At 36.2% G+C, this 17,433-nt stretch overlaps 1 non-coding gene across 1 annotated transcript; it reads left to right on the forward strand.

Moving 5' to 3' along the window:
* Positions 1-17,046: 17,046 nt before the first annotated feature.
* On the forward strand, positions 17,047-17,173 carry LOC112066712 (small nucleolar RNA SNORD22). Its single transcript, XR_002892819.1, has one exon. It is a non-coding gene; the product is annotated as a small nucleolar RNA SNORD22 (small nucleolar RNA).
* The last annotated feature ends 260 nt before the right edge of the window (positions 17,174-17,433 follow it).

Below are 17,433 nucleotides of genomic sequence, written 5' to 3' on the forward strand. Positions count from 1 at the left end.
GTTTTATGTTTTGGTTTTTTGGCCACGAGGCATGTGGGAATCTTAGCTCCCCACCCAGGGATTGAACCTGCAACCCCTGCATTGGAATGCAAAATCGTAACCACTGGACCACCGGGGAAGTCCCCGTAGAGTTTATTTTAAAATGTTATTTTTAACACCTTCGCATTATCTTACCCGATTTATTTTAGATCCGATAGCTTACTTGTGAATTGATCACTGCAAGACAAAGGGAAAAAAATCAACACGTATTTATCTCATCTCTACTATGATAGGCATTATGAGGGATGAAAGAAAGAGTGAGATGCAGCCCAGTCCTTGAAATATTTTCAATAGAGAAACTTACTTAGTGAAAATAGGATAACATAACATGATCACCCGGGTGCTATATGAGAGGGCGGACTTGGAAGAGCTCTGGATGGCAGGAGGTGATGACAATTTGGGGGAAACTAAGTACCACCCAAGGAAAGAAAAAAATATAGGTCAAAAAAGAAGAAGACAAAAGTGATCTTCTAATTCTACCTATATCTACCTATGTTTAACTGAGCCCAGCCGCCCTGTGCTCTGAGCGACAGCAGTGTGTACGTTCAACACCACAGGTGAGGATGCGGACATATTCCTTGAGTAATTATCTCCAGTCTCCAAACAGACCCCACAAGGGTAGGTGGTGTGAATGGAAATGTCCTTTAATTGGTGTGATTGGGGCTGCAGTGGAGACACATTCAGGAAACTCCACATGGACTCTTGATATTGCCTTGGCTGACATCGAATTTTGATGCTATTTTGGAAAGGATCCAGGATTTGCCTTATCCTGCTTTTCGATGTGTTTTCAAGCTCTGGACCGGCCGTAGGGCACCTAAGGCTCAGACTGATGTGCTGGGTGAATTTGTTCCTTCAGTAAATGTGGAAGCTTCTATTGCTGCAGGATTCTGTGCAAGGCCTCTTGAGGGGCCGCAAAGGCAAATACGGCTCCACAGCTGCCCCTCTAAGGCCGATTTATAGCCACTTAACGGTAAGATGTAGGTCTGGACCAAGCACACTTAGACGACTACAGTGGATAGTCTCCATATACATGAGATATTCAAATCTGTTGCACCAGAAAGGGAAAAAAAACAAACTTATTCAACACCATGATGAAAATCCATATAGTGTGTAAACTAGAGGAAAGTTGGTTTGAATCATGTACCACCAATTACCAACTTTATGAAACTGAGTGTCTGCCTCATTTCCTCTTCTCTGAAATGGAGATGATAGAATAGCTGCCTCGTTGCTAGTTGTAAGGATTGAACAAGGTGATGTGAAGTGCTTGGCTCATTAACTGGCACACACAACAGGAAGGTATTTACAAGGGATGACTGCTATTATTTTGGAAGGCAATATCCCTGGTTGAAAAAGTTGACATGAAATCAGTTCAATATGGGTTCACATCGAGAACTACCATGGTAGTAAAGCATCTGAGTCTGTTTTTGCCACCAGGAAATGAAAGTGATAAAACTGACCCTATGAGTCGTTGTAGCAATTAAACAAGAGTGACTGGCTCGTAGTAGGTTTGCAAGAAAAAGCAAAGCAATACTACTCACTTTGGTGTCCCCTTCATTTACTTTACATAACTCGGTGAATCCTGGATCCAGGTAAGTGAATAGAGAGGTGTTACCTGTCAGAGTCCACCTCCCTCACCTTTGACAACCTTTACACTGGGAAGATGGGATGTGATGGTCTCTAAGGATGTGATGGTCTCTAAGGGAACTCACACCTCTAAATCTTTACAAATGCAGCAGAGGTTTTTACGAATCATGTGAATTAAATAATGCTGGGATAACCGAAAAGCACCTCTGCCTGTCCATTTTATGGTCGTGTTGCATTATCAAAAGAGGTAAATTAAAGAATGGATTTGGAAAAAGTATACTTCTTCTTCATCCCTGCCTGGCTGAAGCTTCTTTGATATTGTTGCCTTTTAATATTTTCCAGTGTCATTTTCCCCCCTACATTCTCCAAACTGTAACAGCCGCTCAAAAAAAAGTTAATTCTGTTTCTGGGTGTCAATAATGAACAACTTAGGCTGTTGAGAACTGCAATTAAGCTTCTTTCAACATCAAAATAAACTCTGAAAATTCATCACTGAAGAAAAATTGATTTTGTGCTTCCAAACACGACTGAGTTCTGCAAAGGAATGAGGTAATTTACTTTCTGTCACTTCCAAAGTTAACTGGGGAAACACACACACACACACACACACACACACACACACACACACACACATTTTCCTGACAGGGAAACAGGCAAATCACAGACAAAACTGCAGGGCAGGGGGATAAAAAGGAAAAAAAAAAACAATCTTGAAAAAGCTGGGCTTCCAATCCCCTCCCACCAGCCTCTGTGAAAGATGACTTCAGTCCCTTTCTTAACTAATTCTGTCACTGTAAAACCCTACAGTCATTCTTCCACACATAAAGGACAAATAAGCTGGAGAGGAGGACCCAGATGCTTTCATTTTTAACTATTCACCAATGGAGGAGAAGGCAGAATGCCTAAGCTATGTTTCAGTGGCCAATAGGATAGCTGTGTATCTCCCACATGACTCACTGCCCCTGTCTTTCACATGGGCTGTAATTTAGTTCAATTCAGAACTGCAGATAGTACAGCCTTCACAGCAGCCAGGGATGCCTGGGCACAAGTGCCTGAGTTCCGAGGGACTTTGGGAAACACTTTGCTAACTCTCTCCTGCCTGGAAACCAGGATTCTGCACCTGCCTGATGGACAGTCTGGCCAGAGCCTCGGCCGTGCCCCCGGGGACAAGGAACTAGCACAAATAACCGTTTGGAAATTGTAAGTATCCATTTCTTTCCGTCCAGTGTGTTGATGAAAATAGTTTTCTGTCACAGGCTTCCGATATGTGAAGGTTTTTTTTTTTTTTCCTGAGCTACTGTTATATGCGTGTCTTGAAGGGTGTTCAGCCAGCAGGAAAAGGTTTCAGAAACAATTGTTGCATGCTTGATTCGGAGAAAGAGAAAGAATGAAAAATAAAAGTCAGGCATTCCAAGAGTAGCTGCAGGAGGCTGCACCTCAAACATCTCTCCAGCACGCTGCTTTGTTCATAAGAAAAAATGAAGGCACACACATATGTACTTACTTCACTTCTTTTCTCTCTTAATGCCTAATCAGATTTGATCTGTCCCCAAGAAAAATAAAAGACAAACTTTGCTGACTTTACTGATGAGGGCACCATCCACTCTCCAGACATCTGACAGTTATTATAATTAGCTATGAAAGACGGCTAAGACACTTGGGGGCAAATAGCTCTTAAATTCTGAACAATGGCTTCAAGCCAAGGCTTTCTTTTTATTTATTTTTTAACCACCACTTGTCATGTTCTCATCATGATAAGAGGCTGAACTGGTTTTAGGGTTTTCATCCACAAAATGTGAAATCAAGTTCCGGCAGAAGGGAAAGACTACTGAAAGCGGCCAGTGCAAAGACAGAAGAAAAAGACAGCTTTCTGTCTCGGGATTCAGCCTTCCATGTATAAAGATTTTTTTTTTTTTTTTTTTTTGAAATTCCTAATAGGGTGGAGTGAGGACGTGGGGGTGGGGAGGAAGCATGCGGAAGCTGCTTTTATAGAAGAAATGCTTAAAGAATAAAGGAATTTGGGATTTCTTTCTACTGGCACACAAGGGTAGGGTTAGCATCGAAGTCACATTCATGGTAAGATTTTTTTTTTTTTTTTTGATGGATTTTCAAACAGAAGAAATGCTTAAAGAATAAAGGAATTTGGGATTTCTTTCTACTGGCACACAAGGGTAGGGTTAGCATCGAAGTCACATTCATGGTAAGATTTTTTTTTTTTTTTTTGATGGAGTTTCAAACAGAAGCAACATACGAAGCAGTTTTTTTTTTTATTATTATTTATAAAATAATTGGAAACAAATGGGGGAGAATGATCCTGTACTATTGCTTTCTTTTTACATTCAGCGAGGGGAATCCAGCAATGCATTATGCCTTCACTTCTAGAATCATCCAAATCCTTAAAAAGTTATAAGCTAAGTCTCCTAAGAAATTAAAAGGTAAATCAAACCGATGCGATTTTTCACTGAGGAAGATCTGGACCGGCAAAACCTCCGACCCAAAGGGAGTTTGGGAGAAAACCCTGTCCTCCTCATTTTTGAAAGAGAATATTAACTCCATCAATTATGGAAAGGAATTATTCAAAGGCTCCAGACATAACTAATTATGGCTTAAAGAGATCTGCCAGAGCAGAGCTCGTGTTCTCATTATAAAAGTCCAAGACGTTAGGAGTCATTTTTTAAAGAGGACTTGGACACACGTTTTCGCATCATCTTTTTAAAATACACCATTTTTTTTTCTTTGTCTGCTCTCCTGTTATCCACACCTCCCCCACCGCCGCCCACTGTGCGCCGAGACACCTGAAGGCCAGACATAATGATCAACAGAGCCCCAGCCTGTCTGGACCCCAGCCAGGTCCCCCCTCTACAATCAAGGAGCCTGCACGCAATGCATGCCCGGCCTGTCCCATTGCTCTGTGCAGATCCGGGATGGAAGTCTTACACAGACTGCGGAAAGATTAAAGACAACAATATCCCCTTTCTCTTACCCCAGACAGCCTCAATTTTTAACCCTCTCCTTGCCTGGAAAACCAAGACGTCTTCTCCGTTCCAATGCAAGTCCCCGGGGACTCTGTAACACACGCACACTATTACACAGATGCCCACGCCTCGTTTGGTAATAGAAATCGCATCTCCACAGACCCACCGGGGTATTTTAGGATTAACAGCAGTGCTCACTAAACAAAACACGATTTGCTGGTGTGGGAAATGCATTTTTGAATGTACTTGAGCTGTGTGAAATCTGAAGAAAGTCAAAGGTCTGTGGAAAGATTCTTGCAAACCTTGTGGAAGGTTATACCATTTCTGATGATGCTCTTCTTTAAGCATCTCTCTCTCTCTCTGTCTCTCTCCACACACACACACACACACACACACACACACACACACTCCAGAGACACACTCAGCCAGGCACGTATATCATTCTATCACAGAGAAACCCAGGTTTGCTGATGATGTCATCACATATAAAATTTCGCCTTTGTGGACAACATTTTCAATCACCTAATCAATCGCCAGTGTATGCTGGGTGTGTGCCCATAGGAAGTTCTCATGTTTGTGGGGTTAACCGACACCCACAGGAAAGGACTATTTTATTTGCAGCTATCTTTCTTTTGAAGATGTGTTATGGGGCGGTATGGCCATATTTATCAAGACATATGTAGTCAGGCGGAGTTTCCTGGTTCTGGGAAGCCTTATTAACATGCTGGTTGAACATTTCAGAGGTGGCTGAATTTCAATGGTGCGAATAGGATGTGGAAATGCGGAGCATTTTGAAATCATTTGGATAAAAAAAATGCTATGACACTGATATCTGTTATGACTTGGTGATTTTTATTTGACACTCAAATTTTTGTAACCTATTAAATCATTTTTACTATTTACTTATTGCATAGAGAATTCCTATACCAATGATTCTTTAGAAGTAATGCTCTTTTCATGTGCTTTGGGTTAGATGATAGTTGGATTAAAATTTTGTGGGCTGGTACAGTGTTTGTATTTATTTTCAAGTCTATTTTATGGGTCTTAGGCTAAACAGTTATTCACCACGCAAGTGTTCCGAGTTTTAATGACGTGTATATTTAAGTACATGATTTTATTTTACTTAACTCAAATAGAACAAAGTTTAATAATCTCAACAAAATACATTGCCATATCTGAGATATAAACATAGAACAACTGTACATATATAACATCTCAATTACCAAGTTTTGGTCTGTAGTTTAAATTAATCTTCATTAATATAGAATGACTGGGTATACTTACCAGTTCTTACATACTAAGTGTTTGACACATTATTTTCTTAATTTTGGAATTTGCTCTGAATATTTCTTTCTTGCATACTTAAAAAAGGATTAATTTTGAAAAGATTTGCAAGTCATATGTACATGAGCAGCAGTATTTATTTGTCAACACACAAATTAATGAGATTAGTTTTGCTGATGTAGTGTGCTTCTTTTAGAACAAGTGAAAAAGCGTTTTGTTCTTTTTTGCTTTCGTGTTACTATTATTTACAAAAGTATATAACCTAAAGAACAAACACATTTTGTAGTTAGAAAAAGCAAGCTACACAAGTTAGGTGACATTCTCTGGAGTAAGACTGCAGTGTGAACTAATAAATAACTTTTCTGAGAAATCCTTGGACCTGACTCCATAATTTTTACATAAACAGTTCTTCCAAAATATAGTGGAGTTCTTGCCTGAGGATGAATTATAAAATTGTTTCATCAAAGATTAAAAAGTGAGCAAGTAGTTAGATTTAAATTTCACCTACTTTCTAAAAACAAAACATAACATGGCCCGCTGGGGATACAGGTTACTAAAAAGGCATCTTTCAAAGAAAAGAAGATAATGGACTTGATTGAAATAGTTGAACTACGTAACGCCAAGAACAAATGGTTTTTCAGAGCATAACGGAGAAAGAACAATTTACTATAGGACAGTTTATTCTTCTCACACAATAGTAACGATTTATTTGAAATGGCAGAACAAACATAGTAAATATACAAAAACAACCAATGACATCTGATGTCAGGGATATATCAAGATTCTGGTGTTTCATATATTAGAATATACTTAATTCAATTATTTATTGGAAGACTTTAGTTAAAACCTGTACTCTTGCTTAACATGTGCTGATATTATAATGCTGTATTTTTGGACATGTATGTAGTACATATAGTACATGTAAATGATATATTTGAACATAGTCTTATGGCCAAAAATAATTGTTAGTATTGTATTATAACCAGAGTTTTTAGAACACTCTTGAGTTAGAATATTAACACTTTAATACAATGAAATTTGGATGGCAATGTCAGCTACTTACGTCTGTGGTCAGATATTGGCTAAATTAAGGTATTGATGATGTAATTATGGCAAATTCCTCATATCAAAAATATTTTAATTCTATCAAAACATAGGACTCTCATTTGACAAACGGCACACAATATATATATTTTTAATCTCTGTTACCATTAGGAAGATGATTTCTGAGAGTAGACTCACACTCATAATTTCTGTTTAATGAAAAGAGAGATTTGCGTGTTTTTTGTTTTTTTTTTTAATTTAGCCTTTAGGCATTGGGATTGGAATTATTCTGAGTAGATGCCTGGGCACTGCACAGAGAATGCACAGGAACCTACCGCCAGTCTCAAGGAGGAAAGAAGGGAAACTGGTTTGGTCGCTTCATGCCTCAGATTTTATCCTTCCAAGCCCACATGCAAGCTGCACTCAAAATCCATTTGAGGGAAAACTATCAAAGTCATTTTCACAATTTTCAAAAGATCCACAGTCCCGTTGATGCCCCACGAGGGAGATGTGTCTGAAGAGTGATTGAACACCCCTGTAGCTGCCTGAGACTCAGTGAAGCCCAGGGAGGTGCTGGGGTCAGATGGGCTCATGAATCACAGATAGGAAATGAACTGTGTATCGCATATTTGAGGCTTAAAGAGGAACGTTGGGGATATTTTACAGTAAACAGATTTGGGGTTCATTTTTGGCACTTCTTTTGAAACATCAAGCCTGCAGTTCAGCTGAAATAACTTTTTATATGTATAGCTCAGACCAGATGGCCCTGTGCTCCTTTCTTATTTAGATGAGATTTTTCCTTTCAATAACATCTTTCTTCCTGACCTGCTTAAAAATTCCAGCGAAAGAAATCAGCACAGGATTTTCAATTCTAATTGACCATGTGCAGAGGAAAAGGACCAGTGGAGAAATCAGTGGAGTCATTGTGAGCCTCTCTGCCTCAGTTTTGTCTTTGTGTTTTCCCCTTGCTAGCTCATCTAAACAAATTGGAAATATTTAATTTTTACTCATATTAATATAGCCGCAAGGTTAATCCTCAATACAAATTATTTGAGTTGGCTGTTTCTGTCATTTCATCACAAGTCGTTTTTGTTTAAAGTTATCGTGCACTTCCACAGTCTCTCAACTAGCTGGAAAGCCATGTATTGGTTAAAAAATGCACTGAGATTTGGCATAATGGTTGAATTAAGATGAAAGAGTGATGATTCTAAATTTATTTTTCTTGTCACTTGAATAAATCATTATTGGAATATATATATATATATATTTTTAAATTTACCATGAAAGTATCCATTATCTAAAATTCTTCGTTCATTATATGTATAGTTATTATATAAAGAAAACTATATTTTTCTGGACATTTCGTTTGGACTTGGATTAGTAAAAGAAGTATCAAGAAATGAAGATAATCTGCAGAGTCGATGTAGTTTAGAAAATCACATTTGCTGTAAAAGTGGGCATGTAAGTTCTCAGTTTTCTTTTTCTATTTGATAAGTTCTTGAATCAATTTCCTTCAGTTTATTTATTACTGCAAAGAGTCAAAGATGTTCTCTTTTGAAAAATTTAATTTTAGAATGTGTTAGCTGAAATTTTAACAGTGTTAGATGAAAACAAGTTTTCTTTCTGAAACTAATTATTTTGACTAATAAAGATAGAAAAAAACACATACCAAAGGGGCATATTTTTAAAAATGTATGATAGAGATAAGAAAAACCCCAAATTAACTACCAGTGGTATTGAAAATCTATTGGCCACACAGCAGCACTGTCTCTGGAATTCTTTGCTCATTCTTCTTCAGGTAACCTTTTATCTCAAGCCAGTCCACTAGTTGTCAAAAATGGGATACCTCATCAGAAGCCACACTAGTGGAATTGTTTGCAAAATGCGTCTTGTGACTGATAAGATCAATTAGAATTTCTTTGCCTCCAAATTACACAAAAACTAACGTGGAACTGCCCATGGAATTCACAGCTATGAAGGCGTGTTCTAAGCCACCAACATGCAAAGTCAGTTTGTTTTGAACCTTGTAATTTAAATTTCTGAGATGATTGTCATATATACATATATGTATACAACTGTGAGTCAATTTGTGTTACCGAAATATTAGAACTCTCACTATGCCATTAAGTATATGTGTTGATTTCTATGTATTGTTCATATTTGGTGATACTTCCCACTGATCTATGAATTATAAAAATCCATTAGAAAAAAATATATATGTTCGTGATTTAGTTCCACTACCCTAAATGAATAAAATATAGTCAGAAACGGAAGTCAAAATATAAACAGTATAATACAGAGTCTAAGGTATTAAATTAAACACTTGTTTAGCTTAGGTTTACTTTTAAAATAACAGATTTGAATGAGCAATGAATTTAGCTCTGTATGTGAGAGGAGGTGATGGATAACGGAATCTTGGGAAAAAATTATTAAAATTATATTGGTGTTGTAATTTCAGATGGTTGAAGCTAAGATGTTCAAAACAGATAGGTGTGAATAAGAAATAGTACTCTGAGCTCCTCCCATTGTCCCTCTCTTCCATGTTATTCTGAAGAAGAGACAGGTCTGATTCTGCAGGATCATAGAGAGTCACAAATACTAAGTGAATGTTGGCATTTTTATTTCCATGTGGTCATGGTGGAGGTCTTCCTGTGTGTTCTGATGCTTTAGGGGAACAGCCTGGGAGAAAGTGTGATCAGAGCTGAAGCTGTGAGCTGTGTAAAATGTCTGCCCCTCACTCTGTCCCCTTCCTGTTCTGTGACACTGTGTCTGTCGGAGATAGAGATCCTTGAGGAACCAGGCCTCCTCTGGCTCTCCCGGGATCCATTTTTATGCTCCTTCTAAAGGCTCTTTCCCCAGCCTTTAGCAAACATCTGAACCCTCCAGACTTCCAAACCACTGTGCTAGGTTCTCAGCCATTTCTGCTTGGGTAACACTTGGCCTCACCATGAATTATACAGCTAAGGTTCACACTCAGAGCTGTAGTTTTTAAAGTTATATATATATACATATATATATAATTTTTTAAATTGAAGTATAGTTGATTTACAATGTTGTGTTAGTTTCAGGCGTACAGCACAGTGATTCAGTTATATATGTACATATATATATATTATCTTTCAGATTCTCTTCCTTGATAGGTTATTATAAAATATTGAGTATAGTTCCCTGTGCTATACAGTAGGACCTTAAACTTTATATTTTTAAACTGTGGAGAGAGTGGGGCCTTCAGTGCGTACAGGGCATCAAAAGACTATATGTCAAGGCAGAGGCAGATGTCTCTGGCATCCTGAAATTCTGCAAGGCTGTGGACAGAATAAGACTGAATTTGATTGGCTAGCCCTTGCTTCCAGCACGTGGACCATGCCCATTTCAGGGTGGAAGGCTCCTCTCCATGGATGCACCTGAGCTGGATTCTGTTCATCCTTGCAGTGCACGTGTGATTGGGTGTATTTCCTGCAGGAAAATGACTGTTTTAATCATAAGGGCCTAACTTCTCTTTCAGGAAAGTTTGGGCTAGAGAAACAAAACGTAGGTGTGAAAAGAGATTATGTCCATCAGAATAGGAGAGTGTGAGCTGCACCAGATAATCCAATATGAAGAGAATATGTCAGAAAAGGTGATTAGAGACATTTTTATCATACATGTGGATTATCTAGAAGCTTGTGCGTAAATACAGCCTCTGTGTGATGGGAAATCAGAGCTAAACAAAAATTCCATTTAAGGTTTTAAGTATCTAAGCTTATTGCTTTAGAAACTTTCATAAAAGAGACATATTTCACTGATTTGCCTTGTGACTGTTAGTCAGCTATCAAGACATTATTCATCTATATTGGGAGAAAATGAACCACTGGCTTCTTCTCTGGTTGTTATAAGTCACTTTACAAAGTGCCTCTTGCCTTGAAAGGACTTAAAGATTTCAGCTGACAGCAGTGAGGATGGAGAACTTCATTCTCTGGTTAGTCTGAGGACAGAAGAGGGTTAATTTTTCAAACCTCTGTGAAGAGGGAAAAAAAAAAAAAGACCAAACGTGGAAGATAAAAACCAAAGACTAAGCTGCTCGTGATTTGCTTGTATTTATGGATTATACTACATCTTGAAAAGAAGAAAATCAGAGCTGTAAGATGACGCTGCAGGGGTCGTCTGGACCTTTCACGGAGTCTTAAGTCTGTGGAGTCAATGCTCATTAAGGGCTGGTCTTGACCTCTGCTTCCCTTCCGCCTGCCTGGTCCAGGTGCAACATTATTGCCAGGGCTTTACCGTTACTGGAAACTATGTGCAAACTTCAAATTGTGAATAAACATATATGCTGAGGGTGTAGAAAATCCAGGAGTTAAGATGCCCACATTAAAAAAAAAAATGTGAAGACCTGTAAACTTAAATCCACTTCCTTTTATAATTAATAAACAGTGACTATAGCTCTTCTTCAAGATATAACTAAACCTATTCAGGTGCAACTTACATTTAAACCAGCATGGTCCCTTTGCTGTTATGAGGAAGTTTTGCAAGAATATTTAAAACAATGATTCCTGTCTAAAAAAATTCTCTTTGAAGTAAACACAGAAAAGTATATATAATGATTTCTTTAAAATTTTCACATGTCCACTCTTAGTAATACAAGAGGCTGTTATGTTCCAGGTTTTGTTTTTGTCTTTTCTAAAAGGATTTGATTTGACTTTTCAAATTGCATTAACTAACAGAAAGAAACACATAAGAAACACATAAAATTCCCTAGAATTTTATCCTGCAGTATAGTAAAACTTTTCCTGCTGCAACAATTCCATAAAGCATATTTCTGCATTTACATAGTGTTTGATAAATATAAGAGAAAACCAATTTATGCATACTCATTAATTGCTATTTTGGATAAAATTGTCATGTTTATGCCTCTGAAATGTTAGTTAAATTGCATTAAAGCACATAAAATGACCCTAAATTAACTATACAAACATAAAAGGGGGAAATAAAGGTCTTCTGGTATCAGAATATATTAAAAAGATTTAGGATTTTATTTTTTCTTACTGCTGAGTGTTTTGTTTAGCAAACAGTTCTCTAAATTACATAAATCTACTCATTTTAAATATAAAATTTGAACTCTGAAGAAAATGAAATCTCTAACTAATGAGGAAAATGAAAGTTTGTAAGTTTCACTAAAGAAGTCATATATGAACATTTTTTTTTAGCTAGAATTTAAAAAGTAGAAAAGAACTTCATTTTCAATTTAGAAGTGTTTCAGACTACACAGAAAAATAAAATCAATGTAATAAACATCCTCATCTTTTTACCACCAAGATTTATAATTTTTAACATTTTTCTCTATTTATTCCAAGCCATTAAAAAATAAATATACAGTTGAGGACTCCAATCCCCTTTCCATTTCCTGATGTCCCTCTGGCTATAGAAGTAATCACTATCTTTCATTTGATAGGTCATTTTTCATATCTCCATTTTTACACTGTAATCACCTACTTATGTATCAAAAAACAGAAACAAAAAGTGAACAAGGTATCAATTATGAAGTTCCTAAATTTGCTGTCTCTAAATTTACCTTAAAATTATTGGAAAATTTTCAAACAAACATATTCGTTGGAAACAGTATTTACTTATTTATTTTTGGTTAAAAAACCATAATGCTGATTAAATGTAAAAATTTAAGTTAAAAGATTTCATTCCCCTGCCTCAACAAACTTCCTTGGTTGCAGAAATTGACAAATATGCCTCCTACCTCCTTTTTTTCAAATTCTTTAGAACTGGGTCATTTAAATTTTAACCATTTTCATGCTGCATAAGGGATTGGTGATATGGTTAAAGCTTTATACTTTCTTATCTCCATTGCTCTCATTTTATTGTTTTCATAAAAAATCATGTGTTGTAGGCAGCTTCATGCATGGATATTAATTTTCATATATTACATTCATAGCATCTTCTTAGGATGCTTATTTTAAATTATTCTAAGGAGTCAGCAAAGTTACATCTGTTTTGATTTGCTAAGAAAATATCAACAATGTCATAGTTAAATAAGAGAGCGTTGACATTAGGGTGTTTTTTTTTTTTTTTTTTTTTTTTTTTTTTTTTTGCCTCTTCTTCTGGAGCCAGATTTCCCTTAAAAAAGAAGCAAATGCGTTTCTGAAAAAGTATATTGAAACCGAGATCCTTATCTGAACACAGAATTACTGTGGATTTGCATGAACTATGCGGCAATGCATCGCCATAGAGACCTCTTAACCCTCACGCATCTCTCTGAGGGCATCAGAGTAGAACTCTACATCAGCACCGTTAAGGTCCTGTGTTATCTTAAGCATAATCTTAAGAGAGAAAACTTCAGATTAACATAAAGGTGAGTTTAAATGTATTTTTCCCTATCATTTCCCTACTAATTATTTAGGCAGCAATAAATCAAGAGATACATACAGTCAATTTAAAACTTAAGTCACAATCTTAATGCCCAAATGGAAAAGATTCAATTAACATACCTGGGTTTGATACTTGAGTTTGCTAAACTATTTTCAACTTGCATTTATGGACTATATACTATTTCAAGATTGGACAATTGCCACTAGTAATATTTACCTCAGGCAATATTTAGGCTAACACAGTCTAAAGATAAAGACAGGCAAGTATGCAAGACTACACCCTTTTTTCAGGTTCAAATCAGAGTATATCGTAGCCCTCAATAAATATCACTCCAGGTCTTTTATGCTAGGTGTTTAAAAAAATGGCACAGTGATTTTGATGGCATCATTTCTTAAAAGAAGATATTGCTACATAACATATTTTAAATGTATTTCTTTATAAGTTTTGTGTACAAAGTCTTTTTTCAAAGACATCACATTTTTAGCATAAAACAAATTCAGGAGTATGGAAATCTATCTTTAAAGAGTCTTCTCTTATTATAAGTCAGAAAGAGCTTCAAATATACTGACTTAGTATTTTTTCAACTTTTTCTTTCTTTTCTTCTCAGCTACCTATCATGTTCTTTAGCCTTTAAGCTACCAATATTCTTTCTCCCCAGGTAACTTCACAGTCGGTGCCACTCATTGGGGTCTTTTTTATTCTCGTTTCTCCAAAATTCTGGTCAGTTCATTAACTACCTTTTAGTATTCTTCTGTCTGTTTCTCATCATAGTTACACAACAAATAAGGGCACTGGGTAAGAAGTAAGAAGACATTTTACTAAATATCTTATTGACTCTTTTTGGTCTTCAATTTCCCTTTCAGTAGTTTGGGGAATTAGAGCTAGTAGATGTCCAGGGTCCTGGGACATATGTCTGCATGATTAACTGAAATTGAGACTCTGATGAATTCTGAGCTCTCAAAATTATCTCAATATGTTACACATGGGTCAAGTGGTCCATCCTTTTAAAAATGTAGTCACACTTATACCTATTCCTTTAAAGTATTTAATTTTCACTTTTTAAATTCCTCTGTGTATAAACTCTGATTCCTAAATGTGCCATCTGAAGGGTATTCTTCATCTAAAACAGCTGATTTTTGGTGTGAAATATCATATGTAAAATTGTATAGTTTAAAGAAATCTTGGACAATTTTGGCAATGCATTTTACTGATGAGCCCAGTAAGATCAGGGAACAACATGGTCACTTCTTTGTACAGATCCTTTCTGAGTGGGACTTTTTTGCAAACTCCACAAAAATCTTGAACCATTGAGTTGCACAACAAAAAAAGGGATTTGCTGCGGGACGGATCTTAACTGTTATTATTACAATCATCTGATATGACTTTGGGGATTTTGCAAATGCTGATTTAGTCATTAACACTAAGAGTTACATAATAGACATCCTCAAGGTATTACCAAAAGTTATTATATTTCGAGTTAGCACTACCACTATTTTTATAATAGGGAAGTTGATCATTGAGAGACTGTTGAGGAACTCAGGTTTCTGAACAACTTAGGTAAGTTATAAAATCTCTCGCTAATTCACGCTATGCTTTATGTTTACATGAGTTTTTAACTGCGGTGTACATACACTAAACTTCCATGGGGAATGAAAATAAAGGAATTGAACTTATAGTTTCAAATATCAGAAGCAGGGATATTAAAATCAAGAGTGCAGCATGAGTTTTGAGAGACTGTGGAGGAAACTACCACATCAAGTGAGTTAAATAATAAATATAAAATGAATCACAAAAAAAAAACACTTGAAATATACAGAGTTATAACAATATTGAGGGTTCTTTTCTACTAAAGCCTATACAAAAGATTTAATTTATTCTTTTAGGAAATTGCAAATACCAATGTAATCAACAACTACTCAGATCATCTCATAAAGCACTTAGAAACCAATTTCCTTAACCTATTTGTCCACCAAAATTATGTCTGCCTCTAGAATAGTGTATAAACACAGAATAGATCCAAATTAAATCACTTTTGTAGCTATTCATAGTATACAAGGATCAGGTATCAATAGTCATCAAACTAGCCATAGTATGAAATTGCAGAAATGTCTGTGATTTTCTTCATCCTTCTTTAAAAAACAATCACTGTATTCAAATACCCATATAAGCCTAAACTTTAGAAAGGAAGAAATAAAGGAGAAAGATTAAAGATATAACAGCAGATCATATTAAATCTAGAAACTAGTTCCTTAGCTGAAAATGTGAAATTAGGTATTTAATGAAAATCATGTAGAATTTCAGAAATATTTACTTAGATTTGGATGCTGTCTGTCATTATGTGAAGCTGTGATACATTATACCATATGCACACAGTAATACATGATTAATGGTCTTATTTGGACTTGATAGGGAAAACTTTAATTCCATGACTGCTGTCAATATTAACTTGAATTTATGCATCTGAATTTCCATTATAACTTTTTTTGAAATGGGATGTTAAACCAAAGGAAGAACTGACCTAGGAAATGTCAGCACCTAAATAATATGCACAGAATAAAATGTAACAACATCTTTTTATGATCAAAATGTGGATCCCTTTTTCTTTTCATTTAAGATATTTATTTATTAGAGTCAAACATCAGAGGTCAAGAGTTTGATTTTCTAGTTTGTGAAATAATATTATTTTCACTCAGAAAAGAACCTCAGAGATTACCAGGAGACAAAGAAACTGACGCCTGAAAAGAGAAGAAAGGAATCCAAATTCATGGAATAAATTATCTAGAGTGATAGGATAGACTTCTTTCCATTTCTCGGGTGTCTCTTTAAAAAGAACTGGATAAAGCAAAACGCATAGAGAGGAAAGCACCACAATTCCATTTGGTTCATAGCATTTGTTTTGATAAAAGTCCTACTAAAGATAAAGCTGAGTCAATTTGTTACAATAAGAAACATCAAATTTCCTACAGAAGCACTTAACCTCTTTCTTATTCAATTTCCTCATTTGTAAACAGTACAATACATGCCCTATACATCTGACAATACTAGTGATGTTTATTAAGTGCTTACACCCAGTAAGTCATCAGGCCATGTACTCTGCATCTAATTCTCATCAACATTTATATGATGCCAGACCCATTATTATCCCTATTTTGGAAATGAAGACACCTAGAAACAGGTTGACTAAGTAATGAGTCTAAGATGCTGTGAAGCCTATGGAATAGGGCTACATTTGAACCCAAAGGCCAGACTGTTCACCTGTGCATCTATCTGCTTTTTTTCCTGGCTCTTCTTCCCTTATTGTCCTAAAATATGAAGTAATAGGTGTGTGTGTGTGGAAACATCAGTGTATTAAAACATTTTACAAATGCAAGATGGTATTAATTCTAGAAAGGATGCTGGGTCTATCTCACATCATCTTGGGTAATCAATTCATAAATGTGCAGGTCTGATCTCTCTAATGAGTTCTATTACAAGAAAGATTGAGATAGAACATACATAGCACCATGGAAAAGCCCATTTATTCTACTTATTTATCTAAAATTCTGGCACTGAACTCTCTTGAACTTCACTGTATTAGAATTTGACCTGTTAGGATAAGACAAACTTCATTTCCACACCAATTGTATTTGTTTTATGAAATCAGTTTGCTCTCAGTCATATTTCCCTGTGGTTCATCAGTTTCCTACTTTTATCTCTGTTAGATAATCAACATATTGTATTCTGCTATTCCATCTTAATAGGAGTAATGCCTCAAAAAAAGTATATTAGCCAACGAGGAAAGCAAGCATCCTGTCTTACCTCTGTTCTAGCCCCAGAGCCAGTAATGGTGAATCCACTGGGGCTAACTGGGAGAGAGGATGAAAGCTTGTTCTATAAGGAACTGTCTGAGGTACAGCAAATGTCTGCGGATATCATTTGCTTAGCTTTCCTTGGCTTATCCATTAACCCTAGCTGGAATAATTCTGGCTATTTTAGATACCTTGCTAATTACATGATCTTCTCATTCAGGAGCAGCTTGTTCCTTGTTCCTGTATACTCTTAGAAAGTCTCCAGGGTTAAAAGGTACCATTGCTAGTTACCTGCTTGTTTGCTCAAAGGTCCAGCTCCTTGTCTGGAGCCTGAGAATGATTTGAAGGGAAAGGAGTAAGCCATA

The sequence above is a fragment of the Physeter macrocephalus genome, chromosome 4 (assembly GCF_002837175.3).
Source record: "Physeter macrocephalus isolate SW-GA chromosome 4, ASM283717v5, whole genome shotgun sequence".
NCBI classification, from domain to species: Eukaryota; Metazoa; Chordata; class Mammalia; order Artiodactyla; family Physeteridae; genus Physeter; species Physeter macrocephalus.